At 44.8% G+C, this 13,168-nt stretch overlaps 23 non-coding genes and 14 pseudogenes across 23 annotated transcripts; all 37 read left to right on the forward strand.

The window, feature by feature from the left end:
- Window positions 1–131: 131 nt before the first annotated feature.
- Window positions 132–250, forward strand: LOC145074168 (5S ribosomal RNA). Its single transcript, XR_013691729.1, has one exon. It is a non-coding gene; the product is annotated as a 5S ribosomal RNA (ribosomal RNA).
- Window positions 251–480: 230 nt separating this feature from the next.
- LOC145079461 (5S ribosomal RNA) lies at window positions 481–599 on the forward strand. Its single transcript, XR_013694975.1, has one exon. It is a non-coding gene; the product is annotated as a 5S ribosomal RNA (ribosomal RNA).
- A 234-nt stretch (window positions 600–833) lies between these two features.
- Window positions 834–952, forward strand: LOC145076908 (5S ribosomal RNA). Its single transcript, XR_013692864.1, has one exon. It is a non-coding gene; the product is annotated as a 5S ribosomal RNA (ribosomal RNA).
- Window positions 953–1,201: 249 nt separating this feature from the next.
- On the forward strand, window positions 1,202–1,320 carry LOC145080070 (5S ribosomal RNA; annotated as a pseudogene).
- A 234-nt stretch (window positions 1,321–1,554) lies between these two features.
- Window positions 1,555–1,673, forward strand: LOC145079916 (5S ribosomal RNA; annotated as a pseudogene).
- A 232-nt stretch (window positions 1,674–1,905) lies between these two features.
- Window positions 1,906–2,024, forward strand: LOC145075977 (5S ribosomal RNA). Its single transcript, XR_013692561.1, has one exon. It is a non-coding gene; the product is annotated as a 5S ribosomal RNA (ribosomal RNA).
- A 232-nt stretch (window positions 2,025–2,256) lies between these two features.
- LOC145080034 (5S ribosomal RNA) lies at window positions 2,257–2,375 on the forward strand (annotated as a pseudogene).
- A 231-nt stretch (window positions 2,376–2,606) lies between these two features.
- LOC145080433 (5S ribosomal RNA) lies at window positions 2,607–2,725 on the forward strand (annotated as a pseudogene).
- Window positions 2,726–2,958: 233 nt separating this feature from the next.
- On the forward strand, window positions 2,959–3,077 carry LOC145085397 (5S ribosomal RNA). Its single transcript, XR_013699796.1, has one exon. It is a non-coding gene; the product is annotated as a 5S ribosomal RNA (ribosomal RNA).
- Window positions 3,078–3,308: 231 nt separating this feature from the next.
- LOC145079462 (5S ribosomal RNA) lies at window positions 3,309–3,427 on the forward strand. The gene has a single exon (XR_013694976.1). It is a non-coding gene; the product is annotated as a 5S ribosomal RNA (ribosomal RNA).
- A 234-nt stretch (window positions 3,428–3,661) lies between these two features.
- Window positions 3,662–3,780, forward strand: LOC145076916 (5S ribosomal RNA). Its single transcript, XR_013692865.1, has one exon. It is a non-coding gene; the product is annotated as a 5S ribosomal RNA (ribosomal RNA).
- A 240-nt stretch (window positions 3,781–4,020) lies between these two features.
- On the forward strand, window positions 4,021–4,139 carry LOC145079944 (5S ribosomal RNA; annotated as a pseudogene).
- A 235-nt stretch (window positions 4,140–4,374) lies between these two features.
- Window positions 4,375–4,493, forward strand: LOC145078959 (5S ribosomal RNA). Its single transcript, XR_013694490.1, has one exon. It is a non-coding gene; the product is annotated as a 5S ribosomal RNA (ribosomal RNA).
- A 232-nt stretch (window positions 4,494–4,725) lies between these two features.
- Window positions 4,726–4,844, forward strand: LOC145078719 (5S ribosomal RNA). Its single transcript, XR_013694253.1, has one exon. It is a non-coding gene; the product is annotated as a 5S ribosomal RNA (ribosomal RNA).
- Window positions 4,845–5,077: 233 nt separating this feature from the next.
- Window positions 5,078–5,196, forward strand: LOC145080035 (5S ribosomal RNA; annotated as a pseudogene).
- Window positions 5,197–5,427: 231 nt separating this feature from the next.
- On the forward strand, window positions 5,428–5,546 carry LOC145080410 (5S ribosomal RNA; annotated as a pseudogene).
- A 233-nt stretch (window positions 5,547–5,779) lies between these two features.
- LOC145074373 (5S ribosomal RNA) lies at window positions 5,780–5,898 on the forward strand. The gene has a single exon (XR_013691818.1). It is a non-coding gene; the product is annotated as a 5S ribosomal RNA (ribosomal RNA).
- A 230-nt stretch (window positions 5,899–6,128) lies between these two features.
- On the forward strand, window positions 6,129–6,247 carry LOC145079463 (5S ribosomal RNA). Its single transcript, XR_013694977.1, has one exon. It is a non-coding gene; the product is annotated as a 5S ribosomal RNA (ribosomal RNA).
- Window positions 6,248–6,480: 233 nt separating this feature from the next.
- On the forward strand, window positions 6,481–6,599 carry LOC145076923 (5S ribosomal RNA). Its single transcript, XR_013692869.1, has one exon. It is a non-coding gene; the product is annotated as a 5S ribosomal RNA (ribosomal RNA).
- A 249-nt stretch (window positions 6,600–6,848) lies between these two features.
- Window positions 6,849–6,967, forward strand: LOC145079945 (5S ribosomal RNA; annotated as a pseudogene).
- Window positions 6,968–7,201: 234 nt separating this feature from the next.
- On the forward strand, window positions 7,202–7,320 carry LOC145078961 (5S ribosomal RNA). Its single transcript, XR_013694491.1, has one exon. It is a non-coding gene; the product is annotated as a 5S ribosomal RNA (ribosomal RNA).
- Window positions 7,321–7,552: 232 nt separating this feature from the next.
- Window positions 7,553–7,671, forward strand: LOC145078721 (5S ribosomal RNA). The gene has a single exon (XR_013694255.1). It is a non-coding gene; the product is annotated as a 5S ribosomal RNA (ribosomal RNA).
- A 232-nt stretch (window positions 7,672–7,903) lies between these two features.
- On the forward strand, window positions 7,904–8,022 carry LOC145080038 (5S ribosomal RNA; annotated as a pseudogene).
- A 231-nt stretch (window positions 8,023–8,253) lies between these two features.
- LOC145080411 (5S ribosomal RNA) lies at window positions 8,254–8,372 on the forward strand (annotated as a pseudogene).
- Window positions 8,373–8,605: 233 nt separating this feature from the next.
- Window positions 8,606–8,724, forward strand: LOC145074389 (5S ribosomal RNA). The gene has a single exon (XR_013691826.1). It is a non-coding gene; the product is annotated as a 5S ribosomal RNA (ribosomal RNA).
- A 230-nt stretch (window positions 8,725–8,954) lies between these two features.
- LOC145079465 (5S ribosomal RNA) lies at window positions 8,955–9,073 on the forward strand. Its single transcript, XR_013694978.1, has one exon. It is a non-coding gene; the product is annotated as a 5S ribosomal RNA (ribosomal RNA).
- A 233-nt stretch (window positions 9,074–9,306) lies between these two features.
- On the forward strand, window positions 9,307–9,425 carry LOC145076937 (5S ribosomal RNA). The gene has a single exon (XR_013692876.1). It is a non-coding gene; the product is annotated as a 5S ribosomal RNA (ribosomal RNA).
- A 249-nt stretch (window positions 9,426–9,674) lies between these two features.
- Window positions 9,675–9,793, forward strand: LOC145079946 (5S ribosomal RNA; annotated as a pseudogene).
- A 234-nt stretch (window positions 9,794–10,027) lies between these two features.
- Window positions 10,028–10,146, forward strand: LOC145078962 (5S ribosomal RNA). The gene has a single exon (XR_013694492.1). It is a non-coding gene; the product is annotated as a 5S ribosomal RNA (ribosomal RNA).
- A 232-nt stretch (window positions 10,147–10,378) lies between these two features.
- Window positions 10,379–10,497, forward strand: LOC145078722 (5S ribosomal RNA). The gene has a single exon (XR_013694256.1). It is a non-coding gene; the product is annotated as a 5S ribosomal RNA (ribosomal RNA).
- Window positions 10,498–10,729: 232 nt separating this feature from the next.
- Window positions 10,730–10,848, forward strand: LOC145080039 (5S ribosomal RNA; annotated as a pseudogene).
- A 231-nt stretch (window positions 10,849–11,079) lies between these two features.
- LOC145080470 (5S ribosomal RNA) lies at window positions 11,080–11,198 on the forward strand (annotated as a pseudogene).
- A 233-nt stretch (window positions 11,199–11,431) lies between these two features.
- Window positions 11,432–11,550, forward strand: LOC145085399 (5S ribosomal RNA). Its single transcript, XR_013699798.1, has one exon. It is a non-coding gene; the product is annotated as a 5S ribosomal RNA (ribosomal RNA).
- Window positions 11,551–11,780: 230 nt separating this feature from the next.
- On the forward strand, window positions 11,781–11,899 carry LOC145079466 (5S ribosomal RNA). The gene has a single exon (XR_013694979.1). It is a non-coding gene; the product is annotated as a 5S ribosomal RNA (ribosomal RNA).
- Window positions 11,900–12,133: 234 nt separating this feature from the next.
- On the forward strand, window positions 12,134–12,252 carry LOC145076940 (5S ribosomal RNA). The gene has a single exon (XR_013692878.1). It is a non-coding gene; the product is annotated as a 5S ribosomal RNA (ribosomal RNA).
- Window positions 12,253–12,492: 240 nt separating this feature from the next.
- On the forward strand, window positions 12,493–12,611 carry LOC145079947 (5S ribosomal RNA; annotated as a pseudogene).
- A 235-nt stretch (window positions 12,612–12,846) lies between these two features.
- On the forward strand, window positions 12,847–12,965 carry LOC145078963 (5S ribosomal RNA). Its single transcript, XR_013694493.1, has one exon. It is a non-coding gene; the product is annotated as a 5S ribosomal RNA (ribosomal RNA).
- Window positions 12,966–13,168: the final 203 nt, after the last annotated feature.

The following is a 13,168-nucleotide window of genomic DNA, read 5'->3' on the forward strand; positions in this document are numbered from 1 at the left end:
TTTATGGTTGATGGTTTTCGTATTTTTGGAACGGAGCCGATCGGTCACGTGGATCCCAAGCCCCGCGTACAAAAACAAAGGAGATTCTGCATCTTGTAACACATAAAAGCAATAAACATGGATATTATTTTGGGTGTGATCATAACAGCACTAATGCACCGGATCCCATCAGAACTCTGCAGTTATGCGTGCTTGGGCGAGAGTAGTACTAGGATGGGTGACCCCCTGGGAAGTCCTCGTGTTGCACCCCCTTTTTCGTTGTCCGTTTGCGTTTTTTTTCCATTTTACGTGCGGTTTTTATGTTTTTTTCCTTTCTTTCTTGCTATTTCGATGCTCGGGTTCCCTCCGGTTCATGGTTCATGGTTTTCGTATTTTTGGAACGTAGTCGATCGTTCACTTGGGTCCCACGCCCCGCGTACCAAAACAAAGTAGGCTCTGCGTCTTGTAACACATAAAAGCAATAAACATGGATAGTATTTCGTGTGCTATCATACCAGCACTAATGCAGCGAATCCCATCAGAACTCCGCAGTTAAGCGTGCTTGGGCGAGAGTAGTACAAGGATGGGTGACCCCCTGGGATGTGCTCGTGTTGCACCCTCTTTTTCGTTGTCCGTTTGCAATTTTTTTTTTACATTTTACGTACGGTTTTTTGGTTTTTTATCCTTTCTTTCTTGCTATTTCTATGCTCGGGTGCCCTCCGGTTCATGGTTCATGGTTTTCGTATTTCTGGAACGGAGCCGATCGGTCACATGGGTCCCACGCCCCGCGTACCAAAACAAAGTAGGTTCTGCGTCTTGTAACACATAAAAACAATAAACAGGGATACAATTTCGTGTGCTATCATACCAGCACTAATGCACCGGATCCCATCAGAACTCCGCAGTTAAGCGTGCTTGGGCGACAGTAGTACTAGGATTGGTGACCCCCTGGGAAGTCCTCGTGTTGCACCCCCCTTTTTAGTTTGTCCGTTTGCGTTTTTTTTTTTTTTTTTTTTTTTACATTTTACGTGCGGTTTTGTGTTTTTTTTTCCTTTTCTTTCTTCCTATTTCTATGCTCGGGTGCCCTCCGGTTCATGGTTTATGGTTTTCGTATTTTTGGAACTGAGTCGATCGGTCACATGTGTCCCACGCCCCGCGTACCAAAACAAAAAAGGTTCTGCGTTTTGTAACACATAAAAGCAATAAACATAGATAGTATTTCGTGTGCGTTCATACCAGCACTAACGCAACGAATCCCATCAGAACATCGCAGTTAAGCGTGCTTGGGGGAGAGTAGTACAAGAATGGGTGACCCCCTGGGAAGTGCTCGTGTTGCACCCCCCTTTTTAGTTTGTCCGTTTGCGTTTTTTTTTTACATTTTACGTGCGGTTTTTTGTTTTTTTTCCTTTCTTTCTTGCTATTTCTATGCTCGGGTGCCCTCCGGTTCATGGTTCATGGTTTTCGTATTTTTGGAACTGAGTCGATCGGTCACATGGGTCCCACGCCCCGCGTATCAAAACAAAGAAGGTTCTGCGTTTTGTAACACATAAAAGCAATAAACATAGATAGTATTTTGTGTGCGATCATACCAGCACTAATGCACCGAATCCCATCAGAACATCGCAGTCAAGCGTGCTTGGGGGAAAGTAGTACAAGGATGGGTGACCCCCTGGGAAGTGCTCGTGTTGCACCCTCTTTTTCGTTGTCCGTTTGCATTTTTTTTTAACATTTTGCGTGCGGTTTTTTGGTTTTTTTCCTTTCTTTCTGGCTATTTCTATGCTCGGGTGCCTTCCGGTTCATGGTTGATGGTTTTCGTATTTTTGGAACGGAGCCGATCGGTCACGTGGATCCCACGCCCCGCGTACAAAAACAAAGGAGATTATGCGTCTTGTAACACATAAAAGCTATAAACATGGATATTATTTTGGGTGTGATCATAACAGCACTAATGCACCGGATCCCATCAGAACTCCACAGTTAAGCGTGCTTGGGCGAGAGTAGTACTAGGATTGGTGACCCCCTGGGAAATCCTCGTGTTGCACCCCCATTTTTCGTTGTCCGTTTGCGTTTTCTTTTTACATTTTACGTGCAGTTTTTTGGTTTTTTCCTTTCTTTCTTACTATTTCTATGCTCGGGTGCCCTCCGGTTCATGGTTGATGGTTTTCGTATTTTTGGAACGGAGCCGATCGGTCACATGGGTCCCACACCCCGCGTACCAAAACAAAGTAGGCTCTGCGTCTTGTAACACATAAAAGCAATAAACATGGATAGTATTTCGTGTGCTATCATACCATCACTAATGCACCGAATCCCATCAGAACTCTGCAGTTAAGCGTGCTTGGGCGAGAGTAGTACAAGGATGGGTGACCCCCTGGGATGTGCTCGTGTTGCACCCTCTTTTTCGTTGTCCGTTTGGATTTTTTTTTACATTTTATGTGCGTTTTTTGGTTTTTTATCCTTTCTTTCTTGCTATTTCTATGCTCGGGTGCCTTCTGGTTTATGGTTGATGGTTTTCGTATTTTTGGAACGGAGCCGATCGGTCACGTGGATCCCACGCCCCGCGTACCAAAACAAAGAAGGTTCTGCGTCTTGTAACACATAAAAGCAATAAACATGGATAGTATTTCGTGTGCGATCATACCAGCACTAATGCAGCGAATCCCATCAGAACTCCGCAGTTATGCATGCTTGGGCAAGAGTAGTACAAGGATGGGTGACACCTTGGGAAGTGCTCGTGTTGCACCCTCTTTTTCGTTGTGCGTTTGCATTTTTTTTTTTACATTTTACGTGCTGTTTTTTTGTTTTTTTCCTTTCTTTCTGGCTATTTCTATGCTCGGGTGCCTTCCGGTTTATGGTTGATGGTTTTCGTATTTTTGGAACGGAGCCGATCGGTCACGTGGATCCCAAGCCCCGCGTACAAAAACAAAGGAGATTCTGCATCTTGTAACACATAAAAGCAATAAACATGGATATTATTTTGGGTGTGATCATAACAGCACTAATGCACCGGATCCCATCAGAACTCTGCAGTTAAGCGTGCTTGGGCGAGAGTAGTACTAGGATGGGTGACCCCCTGGGAAGTCCTCGTGTTGCACCCCCTTTTTCGTTGTCCGTTTGCGTTTTTTTTTCCATTTTACGTGCGGTTTTTATGTTTTTTTCCTTTCTTTCTTGCTATTTCGATGCTCGGGTTCCCTCCGGTTCATGGTTCATGGTTTTCGTATTTTTGGAACGTAGTCGATCGTTCACTTGGGTCCCACGCCCCGCGTACCAAAACAAAGTAGGCTCTGCGTCTTGTAACACATAAAAGCAATAAACATGGATAGTATTTCGTGTGCTATCATACCAGCACTAATGCAGCGAATCCCATCAGAACTCCGCAGTTAAGCGTGCTTGGGCGAGAGTAGTACAAGGATGGGTGACCCCCTGGGATGTGCTCGTGTTGCACCCTCTTTTTCGTTGTCCGTTTGCAATTTTTTTTTTACATTTTACGTACGGTTTTTTGGTTTTTTATCCTTTCTTTCTTGCTATTTCTATGCTCGGGTGCCCTCCGGTTCATGGTTCATGGTTTTCGTATTTCTGGAACGGAGCCGATCGGTCACATGGGTCCCACGCCCCGCGTACCAAAACAAAGTAGGTTCTGCGTCTTGTAACACATAAAAACAATAAACAGGGATACAATTTCGTGTGCTATCATACCAGCACTAATGCACCGGATCCCATCAGAACTCCGCAGTTAAGCGTGCTTGGGCGACAGTAGTACTAGGATTGGTGACCCCCTGGGAAGTCCTCGTGTTGCACCCCCCTTTTTAGTTTGTCCGTTTGCGTTTTTTTTTTTTTTTACATTTTACGTGCGGTTTTGTGTTTTTTTTCCTTTTCTTTCTTCCTATTTCTATGCTCGGGTGCCCTCCGGTTCATGGTTTATGGTTTTCGTATTTTTGGAACTGAGTCGATCGGTCACATGTGTCCCACGCCCCGCGTACCAAAACAAAAAAGGTTCTGCGTTTTGTAACACATAAAAGCAATAAACATAGATAGTATTTCGTGTGCGTTCATACCAGCACTAACGCAACGAATCCCATCAGAACATCGCAGTTAAGCGTGCTTGGGGGAGAGTAGTACAAGGATGGGTGACCCCCTGGGAAGTGCTCGTGTTGCACCCCCCTTTTTAGTTTGTCCGTTTGCGTTTTTTTTTTACATTTTACGTGCGGTTTTTTGTTTTTTTTTCCTTTCTTTCTTGCTATTTCTATGCTCGGGTGCCCTCCGGTTCATGGTTCATGGTTTTCGTATTTTTGGAACTGAGTCGATCGGTCACATGGGTCCCACGCCCCGCGTATCAAAACAAAGAAGGTTCTGCGTTTTGTAACACATAAAAGCAATAAACATAGATAGTATTTTGTGTGCGATCATACCAGCACTAATGCACCGAATCCCATCAGAACATCGCAGTCAAGCGTGCTTGGGCGAAAGTAGTACAAGGATGGGTGACCCCCTGGGAAGTGCTCGTGTTGCACCCTCTTTTTCGTTGTCCGTTTGCATTTTTTTTTAACATTTTGCGTGCGGTTTTTTGGTTTTTTTCCTTTCTTTCTGGCTATTTCTATGCTCGGGTGCCTTCCGGTTCATGGTTGATGGTTTTCGTATTTTTGAAACGGAGCCGATCGGTCACGTGGATCCCACGCCCCGCGTACAAAAACAAAGGAGATTATGCGTCTTGTAACACATAAAAGCTATAAACATGGATATTATTTTCGGTGTGATCATAACAGCACTAATGCACCGGATCCCATCAGAACTCCACAGTTAAGCGTGCTTGGGCGAGAGTAGTACTAGGATTGGTGACCCCCTGGGAAATCCTCGTGTTGCACCCCCATTTTTCGTTGTCCGTTTGCGTTTTCTTTTTACATTTTACGTGCAGTTTTTTGGTTTTTTTCCTTTCTTTCTTACTATTTCTATGCTCGGGTGACCTCCGGTTCATGGTTGATGGTTTTCGTATTTTTGGAACGGAGCCGATCGGTCACATGGGTCCCACACCCCGCGTACCAAAACAAAGTAGGCTCTGCGTCTTGTAACACATAAAAGCAATAAACATGGATAGTATTTCGTGTGCTATCATACCATCACTAATGCACCGAATCCCATCAGAACTCTGCAGTTAAGCGTGCTTGGGCGAGAGTAGTACAAGGATGGGTGACCCCCTGGGATGTGCTCGTGTTGCACCCTCTTTTTCGTTGTCCGTTTGGATTTTTTTTTACATTTTATGTGCGTTTTTTGGTTTTTTATCCTTTCTTTCTTGCTATTTCTATGCTCGGGTGCCTTCTGGTTTATGGTTGATGGTTTTCGTATTTTTGGAACGGAGCCGATCGGTCACGTGGAACCCACGCCCCGCGTACCAAAACAAAGAAGGTTCTGCGTCTTGTAACACATAAAAGCAATAAACATGGATAGTATTTCGTGTGCGATCATACCAGCACTAATGCAGCGAATCCCATCAGAACTCCGCAGTTATGCATGCTTGGGCAAGAGTAGTACAAGGATGGGTGACACCCTGGGAAGTGCTCGTGTTGCACCCTCTTTTTCGTTGTGCGTTTGCATTTTTTTTTTTACATTTTACGTGCTGTTTTTTTGTTTTTTTCCTTTCTTTCTGGCTATTTCTATGCTCGGGTGCCTTCCGGTTTATGGTTGATGGTTTTCGTATTTTTGGAACGGAGCCGATCGGTCACGTGGATCCCAAGCCCCGCGTACAAAAACAAAGGAGATTCTGCATCTTGTAACACATAAAAGCAATAAACATGGATATTATTTTGGGTGTGATCATAACAGCACTAATGCACTGGATCCCATCAGAACTCTGCAGTTAAGCGTGCTTGGGTGAGAGTAGTACTAGGATGGGTGACCCCCTGGGAAGTCCTCGTGTTGCACCCCCTTTTTCGTTGTCCGTTTGCGTTTTTTTTCCATTTTACGTGCGGTTTTTATGTTTTTTTCCTTTCTTTCTTGCTATTTCGATGCTCGGGTTCCCTCCGGTTCATGGTTCATGGTTTTCGTATTTTGGGAACGTAGTCGATCGTTCACTTGGGTCCCACGCCCCGCGTACCAAAACAAAGTAGGCTCTGCGTCTTGTAACACATAAAAGCAATAAACATGGATAGTATTTCGTGTGCTATCATACCAGCACTAATGCAGCGAATCCCATCAGAACTCCGCAGTTAAGCGTGCTTGGGCGAGAGTAGTACAAGGATGGGTGACCCCCTGGGATGTGCTCGTGTTGCACCCTCTTTTTCGTTGTCCGTTTGCAATTTTTTTTTACATTTTACGTACGGTTTTTTCGTTTTTTATCCTTTCTTTCTTGCTATTTCTATGCTCGGGTGCCCTCCGGTTCATGGTTCATGGTTTTCGTATTTCTGGAACGGAGCCGATCGGTCACATGGGTCCCACGCCCCGCGTACCAAAACAAAGTAGGTTCTGCGTCTTGTAACACATAAAAACAATAAACAGGGATACAATTTCGTGTGCTATCATACCAGCACTAATGCACCGGATCCCATCAGAACTCCGCAGTTAAGCGTGCTTGGGCGACAGTAGTACTAGGATTGGTGACCCCCTGGGAAGTCCTCGTGTTGCACCCCCCTTTTTAGTTTGTCCGTTTGCGTTTTTTTTTTTTTTTTTTTTTTTACATTTTACGTGCGGTTTTGTGTTTTTTTTTCCTTTTCTTTCTTCCTATTTCTATGCTCGGGTGCCCTCCGGTTCATGGTTTATGGTTTTCGTATTTTTGGAACTGAGTCGATCGGTCACATGTGTCCCACGCCCCGCGTACCAAAACAAAAAAGGTTCTGCGTTTTGTAACACATAAAAGCAATAAACATAGATAGTATTTCGTGTGCGTTCATACCAGCACTAACGCAACGAATCCCATCAGAACATCGCAGTTAAGCGTGCTTGGGGGAGAGTAGTACAAGGATGGGTGACCCCCTGGGAAGTGCTCGTGTTGCACCCCCCTTTTTAGTTTGTCCGTTTGCGTTTTTTTTTTACATTTTACGTGCGGTTTTTTGTTTTTTTTCCTTTCTTTCTTGCTATTTCTATGCTCGGGTGCCCTCCGGTTCATGGTTCATGGTTTTCGTATTTTTGGAACTGAGTCGATCGGTCACATGGGTCCCACGCCCCGCGTATCAAAACAAAGAAGGTTCTGCGTTTTGTAACACATAAAAGCAATAAACATAGATAGTATTTTGTGTGCGATCATACCAGCACTAATGCACCGAATCCCATCAGAACATCGCAGTCAAGCGTGCTTGGGCGAAAGTAGTACAAGGATGGGTGACCCCCTGGGAAGTGCTCGTGTTGCACCCTCTTTTTCGTTGTCCGTTTGCATTTTTTTTTAACATTTTGCGTGCGGTTTTTTGGTTTTTTTCCTTTCTTTCTGGCTATTTCTATGCTCGGGTGCCTTCCGGTTCATGGTTGATGGTTTTCGTATTTTTGGAACGGAGCCGATCGGTCACGTGGATCCCACGCCCCGCGTACAAAAACAAAGGAGATTATGCGTCTTGTAACACATAAAAGCTATAAACATGGATATTATTTTCGGTGTGATCATAACAGCACTAATGCACCGGATCCCATCAGAACTCCACAGTTAAGCGTGCTTGGGCGAGAGTAGTACTAGGATTGGTGACCCCCTGGGAAATCCTCGTGTTGCACCCCCATTTTTCGTTGTCCGTTTGCGTTTTCTTTTTACATTTTACGTGCAGTTTTTTGGTTTTTTCCTTTCTTTCTTACTATTTCTATGCTCGGGTGCCCTCCGGTTCATGGTTGATGGTTTTCGTATTTTTGGAACGGAGCCGATCGGTCACATGGGTCCCACACCCCGCGTACCAAAACAAAGTAGGCTCTGCGTCTTGTAACACATAAAAGCAATAAACATGGATAGTATTTCGTGTGCTATCATACCATCACTAATGCACCGAATCCCATCAGAACTCTGCAGTTAAGCGTGCTTGGGCGAGAGTAGTACAAGGATGGGTGACCCCCTGGGATGTGCTCGTGTTGCACCCTCTTTTTCGTTGTCCGTTTGGATTTTTTTTTACATTTTATGTGCGTTTTTTGGTTTTTTATCCTTTCTTTCTTGCTATTTCTATGCTCGGGTGCCTTCTGGTTTATGGTTGATGGTTTTCGTATTTTTGGAACGGAGCCGATCGGTCACGTGGAACCCACGCCCCGCGTACCAAAACAAAGAAGGTTCTGCGTCTTGTAACACATAAAAGCAATAAACATGGATAGTATTTCGTGTGCGATCATACCAGCACTAATGCAGCGAATCCCATCAGAACTCCGCAGTTATGCATGCTTGGGCAAGAGTAGTACAAGGATGGGTGACACCCTGGGAAGTGCTCGTGTTGCACCCTCTTTTTCGTTGTGCGTTTGCATTTTTTTTTTTACATTTTACGTGCTGTTTTTTTGTTTTTTTCCTTTCTTTCTGGCTATTTCTATGCTCGGGTGCCTTCCGGTTTATGGTTGATGGTTTTCGTATTTTTGGAACGGAGCCGATCGGTCACGTGGATCCCAAGCCCCGCGTACAAAAACAAAGGAGATTCTGCATCTTGTAACACATAAAAGCAATAAACATGGATATTATTTTGGGTGTGATCATAACAGCACTAATGCACTGGATCCCATCAGAACTCTGCAGTTAAGCGTGCTTGGGTGAGAGTAGTACTAGGATGGGTGACCCCCTGGGAAGTCCTCGTGTTGCACCCCCTTTTTCGTTGTCCGTTTGCGTTTTTTTTCCATTTTACGTGCGGTTTTTATGTTTTTTTCCTTTCTTTCTTGCTATTTCGATGCTCGGGTTCCCTCCGGTTCATGGTTCATGGTTTTCGTATTTTGGGAACGTAGTCGATCGTTCACTTGGGTCCCACGCCCCGCGTACCAAAACAAAGTAGGCTCTGCGTCTTGTAACACATAAAAGCAATAAACATGGATAGTATTTCGTGTGCTATCATACCAGCACTAATGCAGCGAATCCCATCAGAACTCCGCAGTTAAGCGTGCTTGGGCGAGAGTAGTACAAGGATGGGTGACCCCCTGGGATGTGCTCGTGTTGCACCCTCTTTTTCGTTGTCCGTTTGCAATTTTTTTTTACATTTTACGTACGGTTTTTTCGTTTTTTATCCTTTCTTTCTTGCTATTTCTATGCTCGGGTGCCCTCCGGTTCATGGTTCATGGTTTTCGTATTTCTGGAACGGAGCCGATCGGTCACATGGGTCCCACGCCCCGCGTACCAAAACAAAGTAGGTTCTGCGTCTTGTAACACATAAAAACAATAAACAGGGATACAATTTCGTGTGCTATCATACCAGCACTAATGCACCGGATCCCATCAGAACTCCGCAGTTAAGCGTGCTTGGGCGACAGTAGTACTAGGATTGGTGACCCCCTGGGAAGTCCTCGTGTTGCACCCCCCTTTTTAGTTTGTCCGTTTGCGTTTTTTTTTTTTTTTTTTTTTTTACATTTTACGTGCGGTTTTGTGTTTTTTTTTCCTTTTCTTTCTTCCTATTTCTATGCTCGGGTGCCCTCCGGTTCATGGTTTATGGTTTTCGTATTTTTGGAACTGAGTCGATCGGTCACATGTGTCCCACGCCCCGCGTACCAAAACAAAAAAGGTTCTGCGTTTTGTAACACATAAAAGCAATAAACATAGATAGTATTTCGTGTGCGTTCATACCAGCACTAACGCAACGAATCCCATCAGAACATCGCAGTTAAGCGTGCTTGGGGGAGAGTAGTACAAGGATGGGTGACCCCCTGGGAAGTGCTCGTGTTGCACCCCCCTTTTTAGTTTGTCCGTTTGCGTTTTTTTTTTACATTTTACGTGCGGTTTTTTGTTTTTTTTCCTTTCTTTCTTGCTATTTCTATGCTCGGGTGCCCTCCGGTTCATGGTTCATGGTTTTCGTATTTTTGGAACTGAGTCGATCGGTCACATGGGTCCCACGCCCCGCGTATCAAAACAAAGAAGGTTCTGCGTTTTGTAACACATAAAAGCAATAAACATAGATAGTATTTTGTGTGCGATCATACCAGCACTAATGCACCGAATCCCATCAGAACATCGCAGTCAAGCGTGCTTGGGCGAAAGTAGTACAAGGATGGGTGACCCCCTGGGAAGTGCTCGTGTTGCACCCTCTTTTTCGTTGTCCGTTTGCATTTTTTTTTAACATTTTGCGTGCGGTTTTTTGGTTTTTTTCCTTTCTTTCTGGCTATTTCTATGCTCGGGTGCCTTCCGGTTCATGGTTGATGGTTTTCGTATTTTTGGAACGGAGCCGATCGGTCACGTGGATCCCACGCCCCGCGTACAAAAACAAAGGAGATTATGCGTCTTGTAACACATAAAAGCTATAAACATGGATATTATTTTCGGTGTGATCATAACAGCACTAATGCACCGGATCCCATCAGAACTCCACAGTTAAGCGTGCTTGGGCGAGAGTAGTACTAGGATTGGTGACCCCCTGGGAAATCCTCGTGTTGCACCCCCATTTTTCGTTGTCCGTTTGCGTTTTCTTTTTACATTTTACGTGCAGTTTTTTGGTTTTTTCCTTTCTTTCTTACTATTTCTATGCTCGGGTGCCCTCCGGTTCATGGTTGATGGTTTTCGTATTTTTGGAACGGAGCCGATCGGTCACATGGGTCCCACACCCCGCGTACCAAAACAAAGTAGGCTCTGCGTCTTGTAACACATAAAAGCAATAAACATGGATAGTATTTCGTGTGCTATCATACCATCACTAATGCACCGAATCCCATCAGAACTCTGCAGTTAAGCGTGCTTGGGCGAGAGTAGTACAAGGATGGGTGACCCCCTGGGATGTGCTCGTGTTGCACCCTCTTTTTCGTTGTCCGTTTGGATTTTTTTTTACATTTTATGTGCGTTTTTTGGTTTTTTATCCTTTCTTTCGTGCTATTTCTATCCTCGGGTGCCTTCTGGTTTATGGTTGATGGTTTTCGTATTTTTGGAACGGAGCCGATCGGTCACGTGGATCCCACGCCCCACGTACCAAAACAAAGAAGGTTCTGCGTCTTGTAACACATAAAAGCAATAAACATGGATAGTATTTCGTGTGCGATCATACCAGCACTAATGCAGCGAATCCCATCAGAACTCCGCAGTTATGCATGCTTGGACAAGAGTAGTACAAGGATGGGTGACACCTTGGGAAGTGCTCGTGTTGCACCCTCTTTTTCGTTGTGCGTTTGCATTTTTTTTTTTACATTTTACGTGCTGTTTTTTTGTTTTTTTCCTTTCTTTCTGGCTATTTCTATGCTCGGGTGCCTTCCGGTTTATGGTTGATGGTTTTCGTATTTTTGGAACGGAGCCGATCGGTCACGTGGATCCCAAGCCCCGCGTACAAAAACAAAGGAGATTCTGCATCTTGTAACACATAAAAGCAATAAACATGGATATTATTTTGGGTGTGATCATAACAGCACTAATGCACCGGATCCCATCAGAACTCTGCAGTTAAGCGTGCTTGGGCGAGAGTAGTACTAGGATGGGTGACCCCCTGGGAAGTCCTCGTGTTGCACCCCCTTTTTCGTTGTCCGTTTGCGTTTTTTTTCCATTTTACGTGCGGTTTTTATGTTTTTTTCCTTTCTTTCTTGCTATTTCGATGCTCGGGTTCCCTCCGGTTCATGGTTCATGGTTTTCGTATTTTTGGAACGTAGTCGATCGTTCACTTGGGTCCCACGCCCCGCGTACCAAAACAAAGTAGGCTCTGCGTCTTGTAACACATAAAAGCAATAAACATGGATAGTATTTCGTGTGCTATCATACCAGCACTAATGCAGCGAATCCCATCAGAACTCCGCAGTTAAGCGTGCTTGGGCGAGAGTAGTACAAGGATGGGTGACCCCCTGGGATGTGCTCGTGTTGCACCCTCTTTTTCGTTGTCCGTTTGCAATTTTTTTTTTACATTTTACGTACGGTTTTTTGGTTTTTTATCCTTTCTTTCTTGCTATTTCTATGCTCGGGTGCCCTCCGGTTCATGGTTCATGGTTTTCGTATTTCTGGAACGGAGCCGATCGGTCACATGGGTCCCACGCCCCGCGTACCAAAACAAAGTAGGTTCTGCGTCTTGTAACACATAAAAACAATAAACAGGGATACAATTTCGTGTGCTATCATACCAGCACTAATGCACCGGATCCCATCAGAACTCCGCAGTTAAGCGTGCTTGGGCGACAGTAGTACTAGGATTGGTGACCCCCTGGGAAGTCCTCGTGTTGCACCCCCCTTTTTAGTTTGTCCGTTTGCGTTTTTTTTTTTTTTACATTTTACGTGCGGTTTTGTGTTTTTTTTTCCTTTTCTTTCTTCCTATTTCTATGCTCGGGTGCCCTCCGGTTCATGGTTTATGGTTTTCGTATTTTTGGAACTGAGTCGATCGGTCACATGTGTCCCACGCCCCGCGTACCAAAACAAAAAAGGTTCTGCGTTTTGTAACACATAAAAGCAATAAACATAGATAGTATTTCGTGTGCGTTCATACCAGCACTAACGCAACGAATCCCATCAGAACATCGCAGTTAAGCGTGCTTGGGGGAGAGTAGTACAAGGATGGGTGACCCCCTGGGAAGTGCTCGTGTTGCACCCCCCTTTTTAGTTTGTCCGTTTGCGTTTTTTTTTACATTTTACGTGCGGTTTTTTGTTTTTTTTTTCGTTTCTTTCTTGCTATTTCTATGCTCGGGTGCCCTCCGGTTCATGGTTCATGGTTTTCGTATTTTTGGAACTGAGTCGATCGGTCACATGGGTCCCACGCCCCGCGTATCAAAACAAAGAAGGTTCTGCGTTTTGTAACACATAAAAGCAATAAACATAGATAGTATTTTGTGTGCGATCATACCAGCACTAATGCACCGAATCCCATCAGAACATCGCAGTCAAGCGTGCTTGGGCGAAAGTAGTACAAGGATGGGTGACCCCCTGGGAAGTGCTCGTGTTGCACCCTCTTTTTCGTTGTCCGTTTGCATTTTTTTTTAACATTTTGCGTGCGGTTTTTTGGTTTTTTTCCTTTCTTTCTGGCTATTTCTATGCTCGGGTGCCTTCCGGTTCATGGTTGATGGTTTTCGTATTTTTGGAACGGAGCCGATCGGTCACGTGGATCCCACGCCCCGCGTACAAAAACAAAGGAGATTATGCGTCTTGTAACAC

The sequence above is a fragment of the Lactuca serriola genome, chromosome 1 (genome assembly GCF_051521515.1).
Source record: "Lactuca serriola cultivar US96UC23 chromosome 1, Lser_US96UC23_V15, whole genome shotgun sequence".
NCBI lineage: Eukaryota > Viridiplantae > Streptophyta > Magnoliopsida > Asterales > Asteraceae > Lactuca > Lactuca serriola.